This window comes from Tachypleus tridentatus, chromosome 13 (genome assembly GCF_004210375.1).
Source record: "Tachypleus tridentatus isolate NWPU-2018 chromosome 13, ASM421037v1, whole genome shotgun sequence".
Lineage (NCBI taxonomy): Eukaryota > Metazoa > Arthropoda > Merostomata > Xiphosura > Limulidae > Tachypleus > Tachypleus tridentatus.
The window spans coordinates 250,655,642-250,670,373 of record NC_134837.1 but is presented as its reverse complement, the minus strand read 5'-3'; positions in this window follow the sequence as shown (position 1 = coordinate 250,670,373).

Here is a 14,732-nt window from a genome sequence, read left to right as displayed (position 1 = left end):
TTAGCAAGTGAGTAACTTGCTGTTCTCTGCAACAATATCAAAATAAATAAATACAAAATGTGTTGTCATCATAAATAATACTGTATACTAAACAAGAGATTATATAACAAACCAAAGTGAAAAGAAATATGAATTATCATCTTTAAATTGTTAACCTTCAGTAGCTGTTATCACATTTGTTTGAAAGCACTGCCATCACATTTCATTTTTGATAGAACTTAAACTGGTAACCTTTTAATAGAAAAATATTAAATCTTTTAATGACTGGAATAATTCAATTCAGTATTAAAGTCCTTTCTACCATAGAAGTAGTTTTATGGTTAAAGATCATATTGGAGTATATGGTAATAGAAATATAGTGAGGAATAAGGATATTCAGTTATGAAAGTGAGTTTCTCTTTTATTGTGAAAGTTTAAGATATTGTAAATGCAAGTTTATGTTAACATATTTTATTAAGTTTTATATATTACAGAGATATTTAGTTATAAATCGTACTTCCTGTTTTTTTTCACTCTTAAAAAATATTGTTTCCATAATGTAAAAAGTAGAAGCTCAGATTATCTGTGTGCAGTATTCAGATACACTAACCTACAATACAGCAGGTTTTGGACATGTTATGCAGGGCATATAAATACAGATAACAAAGGAAAAACAAAGTGAATAAAACACAACAAATTTTCTTTCAAACAATGAATATTGCTGGGGCTTTTATTACTACTTACAGGCTTCAGTTTTGAAATCTCTAGTTGCTGGAGCTATAAACATGTCTATTAGACAGACGTAAATCATAACAATGATGTAACTTATCCAAAATGAAGGCCATTAATGGTAGAGATACTTAATTAAAAATATTAATATCTGTCATATGACTGAGCAACCTAGATGTTTATTTTATGTTTATCACTGGTATAATGGAGATTTCCAGTTACAAAAATTAGTATCCCATATACAATAGATCGACTTAGTTAAAATCAGTGCAATTATTATAAGGATATCTATTATTATAATATCGATATCTATTTGTTATTAATCAATATATACATGTTCTGGAACATGTATCTAGTGATACCATTATAAACTTGATCTTTGTAGAACCTTTATACATTGTACTAATCTTTTTGTTCACACAAAGGTAAGACATCCCCATTATTGACGAATATGGTTAAAACTTGCCTGACCATGTTTTACTGTTACCACACCTTCATCTGGAGGAATATCAATCATACTCATTACAAAGGGTGGTACAGAGACTTGAACAAGTTAGGAATTTTATTCCCTTGAAATATATAATTGAAATGATCACTGATGGGATGACATAGGATTTTTGTTTACAACTCATTTAGAAACATGTTATGATTTTTGTTCCTGTCTTTAGTTTGTATACACATTTCTGATCTTCCAGCTGCTACTTTAACTCCATAACAAACAATAAAGTTGGCCAGTACAGAGAGGAAAGATTTTGTATTTTATACATTTATGTATATTTACTTGTTTTTGTTGTTATCTAAACACTACATCTGTAAAATGGAAATCTGTAGAAAATGAGTGAACCTTTTAAGTACAAGTTTGGTTCTTTTACATGTCACAATATTTTACAAAGTTACATCCAAAATTCAGTTAAGCAATTTTTATTAACAATGTATTTCAATAAAATTAACTTCGAAATGTAGTTTATAAACCATATTTTTATATTATCTAAGTTTTAAATCCTTAGTGGAGGGACTGGTAAATGCACAAAAACAAATAATCAAGCGAAAAGTGACTGCTATGGAAAAAGCAGGAATGCCACCACTGAAATTTGAGACAAAGTTGTAGAGTATAGCACTTTCCTGGAAGAAGTATACTTTTTACTCAATAAAAAAAATGATTAAGGTAGAAATGAAGAGAATATGTGGCTAGGGCAAGAGACTTTACATAAATATGCCTAGTATGATCTGCCTGAGCAGAAAACATTCAGGGAAAGCTCCTTGAGATGTGATGTATTATGCCAAGTGGACAAAATCAACATTGAGGAATCTTGCATAAGTTTATAAAATCAAAAAATGTGGTCTACCTGGGCAAAAACAACTAGGAAAAGCACCTTAATTTATAAAACGATAGTCAAGTGAGGTCTATCCGGGCAAAAATATCTGGGATAGCACCTTTGTATGCATTGAATGATGTCAAGTGGGTAGATAGCATCCAGCAGGAGTGCTTTGAATAATATATAGGTACAGTGCTACAATGTATGTTTAATAGACAGCATAAAACCAACAGCCCTCTTTTCATTGAGCTATTACATACAGGTATGAGAATTTGTCATTGTGCACAAACCATTCATGTAGAAACCCCCTTGATCCATTAGCTCCACTAGAAGAAAGAGGGAGAAACACGTTGGGGTGTCTGGAAGAATGACCCACCAGAATCAGTGCAGTGAGTGTCTGCATCTTTCTATTTTGAAGAGCAGAAAGACTCGGTCTGTAAGAAATACTGGTCAGCAGGGTTGAATTAAAATCCCTATCTACTTTACTTATGGAGTTCATGAGTGGGAGTCCTCAGGAGACAATACCTAAACAAGGAGGATACAGCAATATAATACAAATAACATGCAGTGAATATACTGGAAGTTGTACACATTCTTCTTTGTATAGTCTCCTCTAAAAGGACAGCAGATCTGAGTAGCAAAAAGTAACATGACGTGTCTGGTGAGAAGACATGTGAAACAGCTGAAAATCTTCCATCAACAGTTCAGAATAAGCCAGATAGATGAGGTGCCATGGCAGTAAGTATAATAAGAGAAAGACCATGGGAAACAGAGGAATTCCAGGGTATAAAGTGGTGAGAATAGGAACCCCCTAAAGGATTCAGTTCAAGACAAAGAAAAAGGAAGGGAATCGACAAAACATAAAGGCAATCAGGATTGGAGAGGGACTATAAATGGGAAATAGCCTTCTATTTAAGAGAGAGGAGAAAACAATCCTCATGAGCAGCAGATGTCTTGGGAACAAAAGAATAATCAAGGAAAAGGAGAACATAAGAAGCATGATAAAGAGTGCTGGAAACATCAATAAGATAAATATCAGAATGGCAATGACCACAAGCAAGAAGGAATGCTGACCACGAAGTCCTTCTCTTCTACACAGCAGTACGTTGGTTGTCGAAAGGAAACGTTATTAGTCATGTCTTTGAAATGAAAGATGAAATAAAGCTATTCCTGGAGACTCAAGAAAGGAAAGATCTTGTAGCTCACTTCGAAGATGAAGCATGGAATAAAAGGGTTGCGTACCTAACCGACATTTTTGACCAGCTGAACAAGCTCAATTTGAAGCTTCAAGGAAGGGAAACACATGTTCTCCTTTTTCAAGATAGTCTTCGGACCTTTGTTTCCAAACTGCAGAACTGGCGTCGGAAAACCAATCTTGGAAACATCGCTATGTTTGAAAAACTTTGTGGAGTGACGGATGAGTCTCAGATCCAACTGGATCAGTTCCTCATGGATGAGATTACCGAACATCTTCAGTCTCTAGAAAAGAAAGTCGAGCGCTACTTCCATGAGCTATCACAGGAACAGGAGGCCCTGGTAAGGAACCCATTTTGTACTGAACTTGATGTATCCAGCATCCCAGATGATATCCAAGATGAATTTCTGGATCTAAGGAACGACTCTTCAGCTCGTGATCTCTTCAAGGTGAAATCCGTGACTCAGTTCTGGTGCGCTATGTATCAGTCATACTCCAAAGTCAGCATGATAGCTTTACGTGTCCTTGTTCCATTTGCTTCTACCTACTTGTGTGAGGCAGGATTTTCCACTCTTGTCAATATAAAAACAAAGAATAGGAACAGATTGGATGTTGGAGATGACATGAGACTGGCTCTAACAAACGCTCGGCCACGAATTTCAAAGCTTGCTGCGGAAATGCAACATCAGGCATCTCACTAGCTGGGTTGGATAGCTGTTCAAACCTATGTTAATATTATTTTAAGAAATATATGTTCTTTTTGTGAATTCAGGTTCAATGTGATTTAATTTGCTAATAAATAATTACAGAATTTTTAAATATTTTTTTAGATGTTTCTTTCCCTCTCCTTCACAGAAAATAAAATAAAAATTAAGCTGCTGATTCAAACTTTTAGGTAAGGGGTCGCGAGTGCCAAAAGGTTGGGAACCCCTGACCTAAAGAAAGGAAGTTTGTCATTCCAATGGGTTTTACAAAAATGCATCATTATGGAGTGTACTCAGATGAGGACAATCCCACTGATAAAACCCCAGACAAAAGCACCACTCCAGAGAAAGAAATTGGTTGGAGCAAGATAAATTGTCTGTAACCAAATTCATAACACCTGAAACATGACACACCAAGACTAATATTGTAGTTGCGAGTCCAATATAATCTGTTGCGTGTGAGAAAACAAGGCCCTTGTTTGGAGATAACTGATGACAGTTAAATCGTCAGAATGAATCTTAACAACCTGCTTACATAAAAATTGAAGAAAATGCATGAGAGCCTGACAAACTGCCAATAGTTCCAGGATATGGTATGTAGATTATTTGATGGAGCACCAACCCAAAATTTCCTGTGGAATGAGGAAAGCTACCAACCCACCATAAAGCATCTTGTGAAAAATGCATGAGGTGAAAGAAGAAGAATCCCCATAGTGTTAAGAGACCTGTTGAGCCACCCAAGTAAGACTGGCCTTGATCCTTAGAAGAAAGATAACTGGATGACCCAGGGGATCACAGGATAAGTTCCACTGGTCAAAAAGTGTCTTATGAAGGGTTTAAATGACTGATTGTTTGGAATCAAGCACAAAGCTACACAATGGGCTCTGTGCTCTTCCCACCACAGGTATCAGGCAGGAGGAGAAGGTGAAGATAGAGCTTCAGCAACTGATCATTCCATATCTCCAACCAAGATGTGAACTGAAGAGAATCCCCAAATGAATGAAGTATTAAATGGAAATGAGAAAGGATTTTTCCACCATGATGAAAAACCTAATCCAAGCAGACCCCCAAAGAAGGAAGTGTAATTGGCAGACTGGATTCAGGAAGAGATAAGCAGGAGTCAATAGTCTATATAACAGTGAGTCTGAAAATCTAACAAAATAAAATGATGTCCAGAGGTAAATATGATCCCACAGTAGTGCATGGAACTTGAACACATCCTTTCTGGGGACAAACTAAAACTAAAAGTTACTCCTGAACACTGGAGATATGAAGTGTTTTCAATCATCCAAAGACACAGGGCAAAAGCCTACCTGAGAGAGAGACGAGATGAATTTATGGTGAACTAGGCAGTCAGAAAGGAATTCAGCTGGGAGATATTGATGATCTGTCTACAACCTCCTGCATTTTGGGAGACAGAAAACAGATGGGAGTAAAAACTCTGGCAAATAGGCAACTGTATAGCACCCTTCTGAAGAAGGGTAATACTAGACAAGGCATGATCATTAAGAGGAGGAAAAGAAACCAGGAGAAAGAACAGGGGAAAGAAGAGACTGGAATTGTATGCATATATTTTCTGATCAGAACCTATAAACCCACGAAGGGTTTTCATATGGCAGTAAGGAGTTGTAACCTGGTTCCACCTACCCATTGAAAGACATTCCATCACTAATAACAGTGAGGCCAAGAGGAATGGGAATGTGCATACGGAAGTATGTATCAGAAGTAGGGAAAAGGGTGAGGCAAAGAACAGTGAACACAGAGCAATAGAACAGGCAAAGACTAAACAGAATCAGTTGGGTGAGACAAATAAGAAGCAAGGAAGAACAAAGAAGAATGCAATCTCACCACAAGCCTCATGAACTCCAAAGATAATTTCATAATGAAAAATATGGGGAGATGCACCCCTGCAAGTAATGCATCCCTCCCGAGTAAATTCCAACAACACAAAATCCAAGTGGTGAGGGACAATGTTGAAACCAGCAACAAGGCCATACTAGACTACAAAAAGGTCTGGAGATTGGCTGAAAACTGATCAGAAGACAAGAAGAACTGAGACAACAACTGCCAAGAGGAAAGAACACAAACTATTGGTCCAAAAGCCAGTGGGAACAAGGCATACACACACTACCAACATTACTTGTGCAACAAAACATTGATCATAAACAATATTACAAGAGGAAGGAAAATAATAATCAGAACAAGACTTCTAACAGCAAAAAAGAAGTGGAAGAATAAAAAATTTCACACACCTGATAAATGAGGTGTAAGTAAGGCATGGTTGGAATACTATCTTAATTGTCAGTGTTGTATGACTAAACAGAAAAAACTAGGGCAGGAAAAACCAAGTTGAAATAGATCTCCACTCATGAAAATCTTCCTCAGAAGTGTGGTACTGGAGGAGAGGAAAATGAGCAAAAGAAACAGCAAAAGCATCCAACTCCTATCAAATTAATACATAAATCTCCTGACCTGACATTCGCAACTCGCCGCACAGAGGTATACTGACATGTTTCATCCATAGTGATGAAAACCTTTTCATCTCCCACATAAGAAATAACCTTATTTCTAACCATAAAGACGTCCAGAAGACTATATCCGTATGTCTCGTGTTTGTCTCTAGCATCTTGAAAACTCTCAGTGTACGTTCTAAGTATTAGTGCTGACAGTTAAATTCAACAAAGAAGGATGAGCATTGTGAAGAACCTGTTTTCTTCATTTCTATGATAAACACTTATACCTGCCAAGCAACTTTTACTTTAGATGTAACAGTCTTGAATTACAAAATAAACTAACAATGATGAAAGAGCAGAAATATATTAAAGCTCTAGTTATACAAGCGTGTGTCTGGAACATCTGTGAAGATAGATCAAGCTTTTTTCAACTTTCAAATATCCATCCTTCTATAGAAAGAAGAAACAATGCATTCATGATGCCTCATCGCACAGATAAGTGCCCCAAGTCAAAATTATATTTTGCTACAAAAGCAGTTCAGGCTGTAAGTTCGGCCTTTCTATTTGATTTAGGTTAGCTAAAGTTGGGAAGACGACCTTCTCGTAGTTTATGACGCTTACATACATGTTACTGTACAAAGAAGTTTTCCCTTCTTCATAGAGGAAACTAGTCATATTTTAGTTCCTCAATAATTAAATAACTTTTCGTGACTACTTCCTTATTTAATTAATTTAACCACTAGGTATTAAAAGAAGGTTCATAAAAGATTAACGTAAAAGTACTCACCATAAAGATGTCTAAAACACTGTACCGATATGTCTTTTCTATGTCTGTGGCGTCTTGAAAACTCTCAGTGTACTTTATAAGTATTAGTGCTGACAGTTAAATTCAACAAAGGAAAATGAGCATTGTGAAGAACCTGTTCTCTTCATTTCTGTGATAAAAACTTATACCTGCAAAGCAACTTTTACTTTGGATGTAACAGTCTTGAGAAACAAAAGAAACTAACAATGATGAAGGAGCAGAAATATATTAGAGCTATAGTTATGGAAGCGTGTGTCTAGAACATCTGTGAACATCGATCAAGCTTTTTTCAACTTTCAAATATCCATCCTTCTATAGAAAGTAGAAACATTGCATTCATGATGCCTAATCGCACAGTTAAGTGCCCCAAGTCAAAATTATATTTTGCCACGTGGGCAGTTCAGGGTGTCAGTTCGGCCTTTCCATGTGATATAGGTTAGCTAAAATTGGGAAGACGACCTTCTCGTAGTTTATGACGCTTCTATACATGTTACTGCACAAAGTAGTTTTCCCTTCTTCATAGAGGTAACTAGTCATATTTTATTTCCTCAATAATTAAATAACTTTTCGTGACTACTTCCTTATTTAATTAATTTAACCACTAGGTATTAAAAGAAGGTTCATAAAAGATTAACGTAAAAGTACTCACCATAAAGATATCTAAAACACTGTACCGATATGTCTTTTCTATGTCTCTGGCGTCTTGAAAACTCTCAGTGTACTTTATAACTATTAGTGCTGACATTTAAATTCAACAAAGGAAGATGAGCATTGTGAAGAACCTGTTCTCCTCATTTCTGTAATAAAAACTTATACCTGCAAAGCAACTTTTACTTTGGATGTAACAGTCTCAAGTAACAAAAGAAACTAACAATGATGAAAAAGCAGAAATATATTAAAGATATTGTTATGGAAGCGTGTGTCTAGAACATCTGTTAACATCGATCAAGCTTTTTCAACTTTCAAATATCCATCCTTCTATAGAAAAAGAAACAATGCATTCATGATGCCTGATCGCACAGTTAAGTGCACCAAGTCAAAATTATATTTTGCTACGAGGGCAATTCAGGGTGTAAGTTCGGCCTTTCTATTTCATTTAGATTAGCTAAAGTTGGGAAGACGACCTTCTCGTAGTTTATCACGCTTCCATACATGTCACTGCACAAAGCAGTTTTCCCTTGTTCATAGAGTTAAATAGTCATATTTTATTGTTTCAATCATTAAATAACTTTTCGTGACAACTTCCTTATTTAATTAATTTAACTACTAGGTATTAAAAGAAGGTTCATAAAAGATTGACGTAAAAGTACACAACCATAAAGATGTCTAAATGACTGTATCGATATGTCTTTTCTATGTCTGTGGCGTCTTGCAAACTCTCAGTGTACTTTATAAGAATTAGTGCTGACAGTTAAATTCAACAAAGGAAAATGAGCATTGTGAAGAACCTGTTCTCTTCATTTCTGTGATAAAAACTTATACCTGCAAAGCAACTTTTACTTTTGATGTAACAGTCTTGAGAAACAAAAGAAACTAAAAATGATGAAGGAGCAGAAATATATTAGAGCTATAGTTATGGAAGCGTGTGTCTAGAACATCTGTGAACATCGATCAAGCTTTTTTCAACTTTCAAATATCCATCCTTCTATAGAAAGTAGAAACAATGCATTCATGATGCCTAATCGCACAGTAACGTGCCCCAAGTCAAAATTATATTTTGCCACGTGGGCAGTTCAGGGTGTCAGTTCGGCCTTTCCATGTGATATAGGTTAGCTAAAATTGGGAAGACGACCTTCTCGTAGTTTATGACGCTTCTATACATGTTACTGCACAAAGTAGTTTTCCCTTCTTCATAGAGGTAACTAGTCATATTTTATTTCCTCAATAATTAAATAACTTTTCGTGACTACTTCCTTATTTAATTAATTTAACCACTAGGTATTAAAAGAAGGTTCATAAAAGATTAACGTAAAAGTACTCACCATAAAGATGTCTAAAACACTGTACCGATATGTCTTTTCTATGTCTGTGGCGTCTTGAAAACTCTCAGTGTACTCTATAACTATTAGTGCTGACAGTTAAATTCAACAAAGGAAGATGAGCATTGTGAAGAACCTGTTCTCTTCATTTCTGTGATAAAAACTTATACCTGCAAAGCAACTTTTACTTTGGATGTAACAGTCTTGAGAAACAAAAGAAACTAACAATGATGAAGGAGCAGAAATATATTAGAGCTATAGTTATGGAAGCGTGTGTCTAGAACATCTGTGAACATCGATCAAGCTTTTTTCAACTTTCAAATATCCATCCTTCTATAGAAAGTAGAAACAATGCATTCATGATGCCTAATCGCACAGTTACGTGCCCCAAGTCAAAATTATATTTTGCCACGTGGGCAGTTCAGGGTGTCAGTTCGGCCTTTCCATGTGATATAGGTTAGCTAAAATTGGGAAGACGACCTTCTCGTAGTTTATGACGCTTCTATACATGTTACTGCACAAAGTAGTTTTCCCTTCTTCATAGAGGTAACTAGTCATATTTTATTTCCTCAATAATTAAATAACTTTTCGTGACTACTTCCTTATTTAATTAATTTAACCACTAGGTATTAAAAGAAGGTTCATAAAAGATTAACGTAAAAGTACTCACCATAAAGATGTCTAAAACACTGTACCGATATGTCTTTTCTATGTCTCTGGCGTCTTGAAAACTCTCAGTGTACTTTATAACTATTAGTGCTGACAGTTAAATTCAACAAAGGAAGATGAGCATTGTGAAGAACCTGTTCTCTTCATTTCTGTGATAAAAACTTATACCTGCAAAGCAACTTTTACTTTGGAAGTAACAGTCTTAAGTAACAAATGAAACTAACAATGATGAAGGAGCAGAAATATATTAGAGCTATAGTTATGGAAGTGTGTGTCTAGAACATCTGTGAACATCGAAAAAGCTTTTTCAACTTTCAAATATCCATCCTTCTATAGAAAGTAAAACAATGCATTCATGATGCGTAATCGCACAATTAAGTGCCCCAAGTCAAAATTATATTTTGCCACGAGGGCAATTCAGGGTGTAAGTTCGGCCTTTCTATTTGATATAGGTTAGCTAAAATTGGGAAGACGACCTTCTCGTAGTTTATGACGCTTCCATACATGTCACTGCACAAAGCAGTTTTCCCTTGTTCATAGAGGTAACTAGTCATATTTTATTTCCTCAATAATTAAATAACTTTTCGTGACTACTTCCTTATTTAATTAATTTAACCACTAGGTATTAAAAGAAGGTTCATAAAAGATTAACGTAAAAGTACTCACCATAAAGATGTCTAAAACACTGTACCGATATGTCTTTTCTATGTCTCTGGCGTCTTGAAAACTCTCAGTGTACTTTATAACTATTAGTGCTCACAGTTAAATTCAACAAAGGAAGATGAGCATTGTGAAGAACCTGTTCTCTTCATTTCTGTGATAAAAACTTATACCTGCAAAAAACTTTTACTTTGGAAGTAACAGTCTTAAGTAACAAATGAAACTAACAATGATGAAGGAGCAGAAATATATTAGAGCTATAGTTATGGAAGTGTGTGTCTAGAACATCTGTGAACATCGATCAAGCTTTTTTCAACTTTCAAATATCCATCCTTCTATAGAAAGTAAAAACAATGCATTCATGATGCGTAATCGCAGAATTAAGTGCCCCAAGTAAAATTATATTTTGCCACGAGGGCAATTCAGGGTGTAAGTTCGGCCTTTCTATTTGATATAGGTTAGCTAAAATTGGGAAGACGACCTTCTCGTAGTTTATGACGCTTCCATACATGTCACTGCACAAAGCAGTTTTCCCTTGTTCATAGAGGTAACTAGTCATATTTTATTTCCTCAATAATTAAATAACTTTTCGTGACTACTTCCTTATTTAATTAATTTAACCACTAGGTATTAAAAGAAGGTTCATAAAAGATTAACGTAAAAGTACTCACCATAAAGATGTCTAAAACACTGTACCGATATGTCTTTTCTATGTCTCTGGCGTCTTGAAAACTCTCAGTGTACGTTAAAAGTATTAGCTAATAGTTAAATTCATCAAGGGAAAATGACCATTCTGTAGAACCTGTTGCCTTCATTTCTGTGATAAAAACTTATATCTAAAAAGCAACTTTTACTTTGGATGTAACAGTCTCAAGTAACAAAAGAAACTAACAATGATGAAAAAGCAGAAATATATTAAAGATATTGTTATGGAAGCGTGTGTCTAGGACATCTGTTAACATCGAACAAGCTTTTTTAACTTTCAAATATCCATCCTTCTATAAAAAGAAGAAACAATGCATTCATGATGCCTGATCGCACAGTTAAGTGCACCAAGTCAAAATTATATTTTGCTACGAGGGCAATTCAGGGTGTAAGTTCGGCCTTTCTATTTCATTTAGGTTAGCTAAAGTTGGGAAGACGACCTTCTCGTAGTTTATGACGCTTCCATACATGTCACTGCACAAAGCAGTTTTCCCTTGTTCATAAAGTTAAATAGTCATATTTTATTGTTTCAATCATTAAATAACTTTTCGTGACAACTTCCTTATTTAATTAATTTAACTACTAGGTATTAAAAGAAGGTTCATAAAAGATTGACGTAAAAGTACTCACCATAAAGATGTCTAAAAGACTGTATCGATATGTCTTTTCTATGTCTGTGGCGTCTTGAAAACTCTCAGTGTACTTTATAAGTATTAGTGCTGACAGTTAAATTCAACAAAGGAAGATGAGCATTGTGAAGAACCTGTTCTCTTCATTTCTGTGATAAAAACTTATACCTGCAAAGCAACTTTTACTTTGGAAGTAACAGTCTTAAGTAACAAATGAAACTAACAATGATGAAGGAGCAGAAATTTATTAGAGCTATAGTTATGGAAGTGTGTGTCTAGAACATCTGTGAACATCGAAAAGCTTTTTCAACTTTCAAATATCCATCCTTCTATAGAAAGTAGAAACAATGCATTCATGATGCGTAATCGCACAATTAAGTGCCCCAAGTCAAAATTATATTTTGCCACGAGGGCAATTCAGGGTGTAAGTTCGGCCTTTCTATTTGATATAGGTTAGCTAAAATTGGGAAGACGACCTTCTCGTAGTTTATGACGCTTCCATACATGTCACTGCGCAAAGCAATTTTCCCTTGTTCATAGAGGATACTAGTCATATTTTATTTCCTCAATAATTAAATAACTTTTCGTGACTACTTCCTTATTTAATTAATTTAACCACTAGGTATTAAAAGAAGGTTCATAAAAGATTAACGTAAAAGTACTCACCATAAAGATGTCTAAGACACTGTACCGATATGTCTTTTCTATGTCTCTGGCGTCTTGAAAACTCTCAGTGTACTTTATAACTATTAGTGCTCACAGTTAAATTCAACAAAGGAAGATGAGCATTGTGAAGAACCTGTTCTCTTCATTTCTGTGATAAAACTTATACCTGCAAAGCAACTTTTACTTTGGAAGTAACAGTCTTAAGTAACAAATGAAACTAACAATGATGAAGGAGCAGAAATATATTAGAGCTATAGTTATGGAAGTGTGTGTCTAGAACATCTGTGAACATCGAAAAAGCTTTTTTCAACTTTCAAATATCCATCCTTCTATAGAAAGTAGAAACAATGCATTCATGATGCGTAATCGCACAATTAAGTGCCCCAAGTCAAAATTATATTTTGCCACGAGGGCAATTCAGGGTGTAAGTTCGGCCTTTCTATTTGATATAGGTTAGCTAAAATTGGGAAGACGACCTTCTCGTAGTTTATGACGCTTCCATAAATGTCACTGCACAAAGCAGTTTTCCCTTGTTCATAGAGGTAACTAGTCATATTTTATTTCCTCAATAATTAAATAACTTTTCGTGACTACTTCCTTATTTAATTAATTTAACCACTAGGTATTAAAAGAAGGTTCATAAAATATTAACGTAAAAGTAGTCACCATAAAGATGTCTAAAAAACTGTACCGATATATCTTTTCTATGTCTCTGGCGTCTTGAAAACTCTCAGAGTACTTTATAAGCATTAGTGCTGACAGTTAAATTCAACAAAGGAAGATGAGCATTATGAAGAACCTGTTCTCTTCATTTCTGTGATAAAAACTTATACCTGCAAAGCAACTTTTACTTTGGAAGTAACAGTCTTAAGTAACAAATGAAACTAACAATGATGAAGGAGCAGAAATATATTAGAGCTATAGTTATGGAAGTGTGTGTCTAGAACATCTGTGAACATCGAAAAGCTTTTTCAACTTTCAAATATCCATCCTTCTATAGAAAGTAGAAACAATGCATTCATGATGCGTAATCGCACAATTAAGTGCCCCAAGTCAAAATTATATTTTGCCACGAGGGCAATTCAGGGTGTAAGTTCGGCCTTTCTATTTGATATAGGTTAGCTAAAATTGGGAAGACGACCTTCTCGTAGTTTATGACGCTTCCATACATGTCACTGCACAAAGCAGTTTTCCCTTGTTCATAGAGGTAACTAGTCATATTTTATTTCCTCAATAATTAAATAACTTTTCGTGACTACTTCCTTATTTAATTAATTTAACCACTAGGTATTAAAAGAAGGTTCATAAAAGATTAACGTAAAAGTACTCACCATAAAGATGTCCAAAAGACTGAACCGATATGTCTTTTCTATGTCTCTGGCGTCTTGAAAACTCTCAGTGTACTTTATAACTATTAGCTAACAGTTAAATTCAACAAAGGAAGATGAGCATTCTGAAGAACCTGTTCTCTTCATTTCTGTGATAAAACTTATATCTAAAAGCAACTTTTACTTTGGATGTAACAGTCTTAAGTAACAAAAGAAACTAACAATGATGAAAAGCAGAAATATATTAGAGCTATAGTTATGGAAGTGTGTGTCTAGAACATCTGTGAACATCGAAAAAGCTTTTTTAACTTTCAAATATCCATCCTTCTATAGAAAGTAGAAACAATGCATTCATGATGCGTAATCGCACAATAAGTGCACCAAGTCAAAATTATATTTTGCCACGAGGGCAATTCAGGGTGTAAGTTCGGCCTTTCTATTTGATATAGGTTAGCTAAAATTGGGAAGACGACCTTCTCGTAGTTTATGACGCTTCCATACATGTCACTGCACAAAGCAGTTTTCCCTTGTTCATAGAGGTAAATAGTCATATTTTATTGTTCCAATAATTAAATAACTTTTCGTGACAACTTCCTTATTTAATTAATTTAACCACTAGGTATTAAAAGAAGGTTCATAAAAGATTAACGTAAAAGTACTCACCATAAAGATGTCTAAAAGACTGTATCGATATGTCTTTTCTATGTCTGTGGCGTCTTGAAAACTCTCAGAGTACTTTATAAGTATTAGTGCTCACAGTTAAATTCAACAAAGGAAGATGAGGATTATGAAGAACCTGTTGTCTTCATTTCTGTGATAAAAACTTATACCTGCAAAGCAACTTTTACTTTGGATTTAACAGTCTTAAGTAACAAATGAAACTAACAATGATGAAGGAGCAGAAATATATTAGAG